The 9321-nt window shown below is 44.8% G+C and overlaps 1 pseudogene; it reads right to left on the bottom strand.

Annotated features, from left to right (window-relative positions):
* Positions 1–3802: 3802 nt before the first annotated feature.
* On the bottom strand, positions 3803–7235 carry LOC147456911 (uncharacterized; annotated as a pseudogene).
* Positions 7236–9321: the final 2086 nt, after the last annotated feature.

Below are 9321 nucleotides of genomic sequence, written 5' to 3' on the forward strand. Positions count from 1 at the left end.
GGACATGATTAGTCCACAAAGGAGAGTAAGCCCAAAGCTTTCCGGAAAGCTTTGAGCTTCTCATGAGACAATGCCTTTGTGAAAAGATCTGCAAGGTTGTACTCTGTTGGCACATAAGCCAAGCTGATCTTTCCTCTACTAAGAGCTTCTCACTGACATAGTGGTAATGCACATCAATGTTCTTTATGCGAGCATGGAAAATTGGGTTCCTCGCAACTACCAATGCGCTTTGACTGTCAGTGTAGATAGTGTTGGCAGTGTCCTATCCAACACCTAAATCATCTACCCATAAGGCGTTTGAGCCATATACACTTAACCGTAGCTGTGAAGACTGCCCTGTACTCAGCCTCACAAGTAGAAGTGGCCATAGTAGGTTGCTTCTTGCTCAACCATGATATACATGAATTGCCAAGCACAAAAAAAAAACCACTTGTGGACACTTGTAGGTCAAAACAACTAGCTCAATCTGAGTCCGAAAAGGGATGTAAGCCTGGGTACAATGATCCCCCCTTGGGATAAAATAAGCCAAGATGTAAAGTGCCACTAAGGTAGTAGAAAATCCTCTTGACAGCTTGCCAATGCTTAGACCTTGGACTATGCATAAATCTACTGACCTGTGAGACTAAAAACTGAATATCCGGCCTCGTGCTGCATACATAAATGAGGCAACCAATAGCAGTTTGGTAAAGAGTGACATCAGCAAGATCGCCAACATCATGTAAAATCAACTTCAAACCTATTTCCATGGGAGTGTTAATAGGTTTGCAATCCTCAAGTCCAAACTTACATAGCAATATCTCTATGTAACTTTTCTGACACAAGGCAATAATACCATCACACTGCTTAAACTAAGAATAACAATAAGAAGTACATCACCCTCATGCTTTACATACAAATGTGCTTTTTGTTGGATTGTTACGAAAGCCTCGTTTGACCAAATGAGTGTCAGGTTTCTTATACCAAGCACGAGGAGATTGCTTCAACCCTTACAAAGCCTTCTTACATCTGCACACTTTGTCCTCGTGTATTTTCTTGACAAAACTGCGAGGCTGCGTTACATAAACTTCCTCAAATATGTCACCATTCAAGAAAGTAGTAACAATGTCTGATTGATGTACATTCAACCAAAATGAGATGCCAATGCACATAGAAACACACAGTAGTCATACGATAAGTGGGAGCAAAAGTCTCTTCATAATCTATGCCTTTTTACTGTGTATAACCCTTTGAAACAACTCGAGCCTTATGGAGATGGATCTCATCATACGGCTTGTGTTTCAACTTGTAAACCCACTTTACACCAATGGCCTTTTTGCTAGAAGGAAAATCACATAAAGTCCATGTGTCATTTTCTATAAGTGCATCACATTTTGATTGCATGGCAGCCATCCAATTTTTTGAATTATGTGCTTCATCAAAAGACAGAGGTTCCTCAACATCATGTAAACTAGACACAACCGAAGCTTAACAATCTAATGCATAAGATGCATGGCCAGAGCCTGAACGAGTACGACTAGACAAAGGTAAATCCAATTTACTGTCATGCAATGTATGCACCAGGCATTTTGGCATACCTCTAGCCTGCTCATTTTCAGCCCTTTCCTCATCAAGTACATCATGTATATCTGCATCAGTAATAGGCTGATCCATAACATTTTTGAAAATCCCCTATAGGCTGTACATTTGCATCATTGGAATTTACATTTAAAATTCCACCACTGAAAAGAGGCAACAAAGTGTCATAATTCTCCTGTGAGCTTACATTACTGTCTCTAGTACATGACAGCAAGGGCTGAATAGAATCTTCCACAAACACTACATCTCGTAAATCCAGATCGAATTCACTTTGTTTGTAGATGATACAATATGTAACCTTTGCTTTCAACACTATTACCAACAAAAATACATTTGAAACCTTATCATCTCATTTTTTGCGCTCTATATGTGGCACCAAAGCATATTCAAAACAACCAAAAACATGCATGCGCTTAATAGAAGACTTTCTATCATGCCATGCTTCATATGGAGTAATAGATTGCAAATCTTTTGTGGGAGACCTCCTAGGTACATAAGTGGCACACATGATGGCCTCAAGACAAAAAGAATGTGGTAAAGCTTTACTTTTGACTATATATCATCGTGCCATTTTCGTAAGTGACCTGTTTTTTCTCTCAGCTACACCATTTTGCTGAGACATATAAGGCACTATATGTTGGTGTTTTATCCCACGACTAACCAAAAATGCATTAAATTTATGAGACATATACTCCGCCCCTCGATTGGAATGGAGGGTGCCCATAATACATTTCGAAACATTTTCAATCATAGCCAAAAATTGTTTGAAGCGCATAAAAACTTTGGAATTTGCATCTTTAAGCGGAAATACCCATGCATGCCTGGAGTAATCATCAATGAAAGTCACAAAGTAAAGGTAATTGCCCAAGGACAAAGTTTGCATGTGTCCACAAACATCACTATGCACAAGCTGCAACCTGCATGTGGCCCTAACTGAACCATCCTTTGGAAACTTAGAACGTTGCATCTTACCCAAAATACAGCCTTCACAAATATGTTTGACAGGTGCTTCAAGAAGCGGTAAAGAAGCAACCATATCAAATTTCTGCAGATGCAGCAAACTGGAAAAATTCAAATGCCCAAAATGTGCATGCCACAGTTTTGCATCTGAAATAGCCCTTGAATCTGCAATTGCAGTTGCAAAATTTTGTCCACACTTGTCATACAGAGTGAGCGTATACAACCCATGGTACAAAAGGCCAGATGCAACAATTTCATCACCAAAATTGAGATTATGAACTGTACATCAGTCATCCACAAATTTAGCTACAAGTCCAAGTCTAGCAAGTGCAAATATAGATAAAAGATTCTTCTTGATCTCAGGTACATAAAGTGCATCAACAAGTGTGAAAGAACTGCCATTTGCAATAGTGAGCATAATCTTTCCCACTCCCTGAATCGGATAAGAGGCATTGTTGGCACAAGTGACTAAATTTCTATGAGGGATAGACTCAAGAGAGGTGAACAATTCACGATGTGAAGTAATGTGCTTTGTAGCACCACTATCGAAATACCACACATGTGAATCTGGAGCAACTGACATGCATACATCATGGACAACAGGATTGTAAGTAAGTGCACTCTGCACTAAAAGCCCATTTTGCATCAACATCAACATCACAGTCACCTTTCACAAAAGACTCAATAATGGCTGCATTTGTAGTGGAACCAGTATTTGCAGTGGATCCACCCTCTTTCTTCTTCGCCTCTTTGGCCTTCAATTTAGGACAATGATTGATCAAGTGATCATTAGATTTACAATAATGGCAGCGCATCTTCTTTTTCCCCTTATCCACAGAATTTCCAGACAAATTGCTGCTAACAAAAGCATTAGTAACATAGGTTTTTCCACTTGTAGTAGAACCATAAGAAGTGGCTGCATTGCTATTGCCACCTTTTCGTTTAGAAACAATAAAAGTGTGTTCAACTACACGCTGCCTAGTCCTATTTTTTCTAGAAAGTTACTCTTAACAGCAATGTGCATAATGCATCAAACTTGACAACTTCAGGATTTCCTGGGGTCATAAGTCTCCAAGTACTAGCAAAAGTCTGGTAACAATCTGGAAGATATCAAGAACAGTCTGCACAAGGGAATTGTCTGAAATGACTTCACCTACAAAAATAAGTTGCTCATTGATATCCTGACACCAACAAGGAAAGTGTCTATATCATCTTCCTCATGCATAATCTTTGATTCCAGCTCTTTATGCAGAAAAGAAATTTTAGCCTCATTGCGGTTTGCATAAAGACCTGCTAGAATATCTGCCTGTTTTGCAAATTTCACTGAACAAATGTGAAGAGTAATGGTGTGCTTCATAGAAAACACAATCAATGCATGAGCCTATGCAACCTTTACATCCCAATGAGCTTGTTCTGTCATAGGCAAAAAAACTCTAGTAGTAGCAATCCTTGCAGCAAGACCTACAACATCCTCAACATCGCCTACATCCTCAAAACCATGACGTTGGAAAGGGGGAAGTAGGAACAAACCTAGCACACAATTAAGCTGCCTCTCTATAGCCCAGGGTGAATTCTACACCCTAACCACACAGAAACTCACAAATGCACACTATCTGCCAACCTTCACACCCCAGACTCACCTACAAGAAATCATGGCTACACACACTCGACCATAACCGCAAATACTTATCAAAAAACCACCATCCCACACTTGTACACACCGATGCATACACTCATCCCAAATTTTGTAAACACACTCACACAGGGAGGCGACACAAACCTCGACCACACATACAATTTGCCAGGACAATCTCTCCCCCTTTCTCTTTGGGCACACACACACAGACCCAAAGCCAACGCTACCACGAACGAGATGCACAAGACGAGATAGACGAGAAGATTGGTGCCAAATACAACACAAAAAATTAACAAACCAGACCATAAATCCACTTATGCATAGCAAAAAACAAGAACTCTGGTACAATGATGGCTAATGGCTAACAACCAGACTGTATGGAACCCCTGATCGGCCGGACGAGCCCAATCCCTCGCCGTTTTTTCTGTATCCACATATCCGCCTTGGCGGCTTCCATCTTTTCCCTTGTCAGCTCTGGCAGACCACGGCCCTCTCTGGCCCACCATGCTTATCCTAGCTGCTAGCGACTTTTCCCTCTGGCTACAGCTCACCCTTCTCACCATGGCCTTGTTCTCCAACTACTGGTCCTTTTGTAACCTGTGGCGTTCATCACCATCAACCTACCTTTCCCTTCCATCGGCCTCCTCAGTTGGCGCTGCTCTCCTGCTCTCCAATATGGTAGCTTCCTTCATGGCCAAGCCCCTTGGCGGCCTTCCTCTTGCCCCCGGCTCCCTCTTGGCCCTCCCTCTCTGCCTGCTCACCCTTTCGCTGTCCTTGGCCCTGGCATAGTCTACAGCCCCCTCCACCTCTTCTTCCCTTCTTCCTTGAACTGTGTTTGCTTTTCTGAAGCTCTCCTGGCTTCACACTATGCTTGTCCAGGCCTTGTTGGTGGCCCCTCATGACAACTCCCCGGCCTCCCTCCAATGCCTAGCGCTTTTTCTTTTGCCAACCTGCACCTGCTCACAGCCCGTTTGGTCTCTTCTCCTCCACCTAATTGGCGGCCGCCTTCAACTTGAGGCCTTTCATACTCCTCTGTACAACCCCCCCTTTGGCGGCGCATTCTCTGCATGGCCCTTCACAAACACAGAATCCTCTCCCTGCAACCAGAAACCTCACCCTCTCTGCAGCTCCCTCTGTAGTGTCGCCCTCTTTCTTTTGCTATTGCATATGGCACCCCACCATGTGCTATGCAGCTCCCCTCCATACTGTGTTCCACTTGGCCGACCTACCCCTTCAATTAGCTCCCCGCACGCCGCATGTCTCCACGCGCTTCCGAACCCCTCACCTTCTATTTGCAGCGGCGCCAACCTGCATCCAACACTGTTCGTTTTTTACAAATTAAGCTTTAACAAATTTTGGGTTTTGCCTCCTTTCACACGCCATCTATAGTAGACTTTAGTCGATAAAAAAAAAATTCTCCTCTTGTACTGTCCAAGGTTGTTTGCCAACAATCGGATATAGCTCTTTGCACAATAGATCTCTGACCAAAAGCACCACCGAGAGTGATATGACTGCTATGTCACCCACTTTGAGAGTTGTCAAATAACAACCTTCAAGCTCACAAAAAATTTGAAGTCGCCCAGCTTTAGCACCTGTTCTGCATACACCATGGCACCATCACTTCAGGCCTCAATATACTAAACCCCTCCCAATGTAGACCTTTGACCTGTTATGTGTCACATCTGACAGACATATTATCTTAGCACCACGAATGACCTGTACAATGCCGCATTTGGCATACACATCTTGGCAATAGAGTGTCTTGCATGTCCTGCAACATCTTGATCAAAATCCCATATCACAAACTTCATAGCACATGTATCCAACACCCCTTGTCCCGTTCTCAACCTTGTGATATCAACATTTGATCCTGTCATCGGTGATAGGAAAAAACACTTGTAACTTCTCCTAGCGAGTGCTCCATCCCTGTGCACGTGTCGCTTAGCTGCATCAAACTCCTACTCAAGGTCCCTGTCATTTTCCTGCATCATGCCTGGGCTTCTTGCACTTCCATAGGCCAACCATCTTCAACTGTACCATCATTGACCAACCCCTCGTTGAGGATTCATGCTCAACCGTAGCATTATTTAGATAATAAAACTGCATATATAAGAAGCTTATAGATAATAGTTACAGACGCAGTAAATAGATAGAGAGAGATCCAATGGCTGTAGAATCCACCTGGGTCAAATGGAAAGCCGTAGGCTCTCCCAAGCATAGTGTAAACTCTACCTGGATAAAAAATATGGCATTGATCATAACCATCTGTCTGTAAAACGGATACAAACCACCCTAGCGTTGCACTTGTAAGCCTGTAAGCTATACGTGTATGTAGCTCTTGGCAGCATAACTCTTAAAAAAACTGTACACATAAACCTTCTTCACACATAAAACAAGCGTGTATAGCTTGCAAAATTTTTACATCATCTGTTTCCCAGCCATCGGCTAGAGAGCTCTCCATAGCATGATTGTCTTCAAACAAGATAACCTGTAGCAATCAACAACATATCTGTCAACATGGCATCCGCCTGCAGTAATTGATACTCCAAAGCAAACACCGGCATACCTTCACTTATAGTCCCTTCAAACAGCATTGGAAAAGGCGGAAAGCCTTGCATACCTTTTATTCTCACCATAGCTTTAGCAACCAAAACCTACGACTCGTCATCTACATCGAAAATGGATCATCGAACCCTTAGTCTGCTTCATCGAAGCACTCTTCTTCAGTCAACATGGCCTTACCATCACAAGGCAAGAGAGAGGGTTGCCAAACCCCCTGGTCCGCAAAAAATGTCTCTTCACCTGCAATCTGTTGCTCTTTGACCACCTTATCGACATGCATAACTTCATATGTCTCATACCTTGAGAAAGAAGACTCCGTTTTCGATGTGCTGTCTCTATCCAAGGCACTTCTATAGCTCAAATACACCTCGGATTTCTCCACAAAATTCACCGGCTTTGGCACTTCAGCTATCTTCTCCATTGCTTGATTTTCGGAAGTCACTTGGTCAAGCACATCAGACGGTACTCGGTAGACTCCTCTGTGCAGCTGATGAGGCCTCATAGGCCCACACGGTATCATTTCTACTCTGTCCTCACGCCGATCCTCTACTACCACATGTGCATCAACAAAGGGTCGGATTACTTGAAGCTCTTCCCTAGCAATTGCCTTGGCACCAATGGACTCGGTAGAACATGCTTTGCATGTTGCTTCTTTAAAACCTTCTTCGTCCTGCTCTACGCATAGGCTATTGCCTCCTCGTACGTGCACGGTCCATCTATCTCGACTTTATCCTGCACTTTTCCATGCAAGCAGTCCACAAACTTGGTCATGTTTAAAAAATCTGTATTCTCTATAGCATTTACCTTAACCAACTTGCTCCATATGGCCTCGAACTCCCACACGAATGCTTAGAAATCACCATTAAGGCTTTGCTTTAGGTTATCCATCATCTGCTTCACTTCACTCCACTACATGTTGGCCACATATCGGCTTTGGAATGTCGCTTCCAATGTGATCCAATCCTATTTTGCTTCAGCCTGCAAGCCCTCATACCATAACTTTGCTTTTCCACGAACCAAGAGCGGGAAAGCTCGGGCCACTCCCTCTTCTCTTGACAAACAGCTGTCCACCAAAAAAAGGCCTTCAAACCGTGACACCGTCTTCGACTTCACCGAGAAGCAATTAGTAGCTCCTCAGTGGGGACACCACTGATGGAAAGGGGAAAGTAGGAACAAACCCAGCAAATAAGTAAGGTGCCTCTCTATAGCCTAGGATAAATTGATCCGCACCTCTAACCACACACAAACGCAAGCTATCTGCCAACCTTCACACCACAGACTCACCTACGAGCAGTCACGGCTACACACATTTGACCATAACCGCAAACACTTGTTGAAATACCACCATCCCACACTTGTACCCATTGATGCATACACTCATCCGAAATTCTGTAAACACACTCACACAGGAAGGCGAGAGACACCTCGACTACACATACAATTTTCCCGCACAATCTCTCTCCCTCTTTGCGCGCGCACACACACAGACCCGGAGCCAACGCTATCACGGGTGAGATGCACAAGACGAGATAGACGAGAAGATTGGTGGCAAATCCAACACAAAAAATAACCCAGCCAGACCATAAATCCACTTATGCATAGCAAAAAACAAGAACTCCGGTAGAATGATGGCTAATGTCCACTATGTGCATTAATGCAATCCTTCGTGGCCCTTGGAACCCTGTGGTGAACCCCACCACACTGTATGGAACCCCTAATCGGACGCGCCCAATCCCTCGCCATTGTTTCTGTATCCGCACATCCGCCTTGACGGCTTCAATCTTTTCCCTTGTCGGCTCTGGCAGACCACGGCCCTCTTTGGCCCACCATGCCTTTCCTAGCTGCTGGTGACTTTTCCCTCTAGCTACAACTCGCCCTTCTCACCATGGACTCGTTCTCCAATTGCTGGCTCTTTTGTAACCTGCGGCCTTCATCACGATCAGCCTACCTTTCCCTTCCATGGGCCTCCTTAGATGGCGCGCTCTCCTGCTCTCCAATATGGCAGCTTCCTTCATGGCCAAGCCCCTTGGCCGCCTTCCTCTTGCCCCCGGCTCCCTCTTGGCCCTCCCTCTCCGCCTGCTCACCCTTTCACTGTCCTTGGCCCTGGCTTGGTCTACAGCCCCCGCCACCTCTTCTTACCTTCTTCCTTCAACCGTGTTTGCTTTTTTGAAGCTCTCCTGGCTTCACACTATGCTTGTCCAGGCCCTGGCGGCCCCTCATGACAACTCCCCGGCCTCCCTCCAATGCCTAGTGCTTTTTCTTTTGCCAACCTCCACCTGCTCACGGCCCATTTGGCCTCTCCTCCTCCACCTAATTGGCTACCGCCCCTTAACTGGCGGCTCTCCCTTGCTCACGGCCGAGCTGACTGCCATAGCGTATGGCGGCCCCTTCTACTTGAGGCCTTTCATACTCCTCTGTACAGGCCCCCCTTTGGCGGCGCATTCTCTGCATGGCCCTTCACAAACACAGCATCCTCTCCTTGCAACCAGTAACCTCACCCTCTCTGCAGCTCCCTCTGTAGTGTCGCCCTCCTTTTTTTGCTATTGCATATGGCACCCCGCCATGTGCTATCCAGCTCCCCTGCATGC

The sequence above is a fragment of the Adiantum capillus-veneris genome, chromosome 5 (genome assembly GCF_014529385.1).
Source record: "Adiantum capillus-veneris isolate H3 chromosome 5, ASM1452938v2, whole genome shotgun sequence".
In the NCBI taxonomy this organism is placed as follows: Eukaryota; Viridiplantae; Streptophyta; class Polypodiopsida; order Polypodiales; family Pteridaceae; genus Adiantum; species Adiantum capillus-veneris.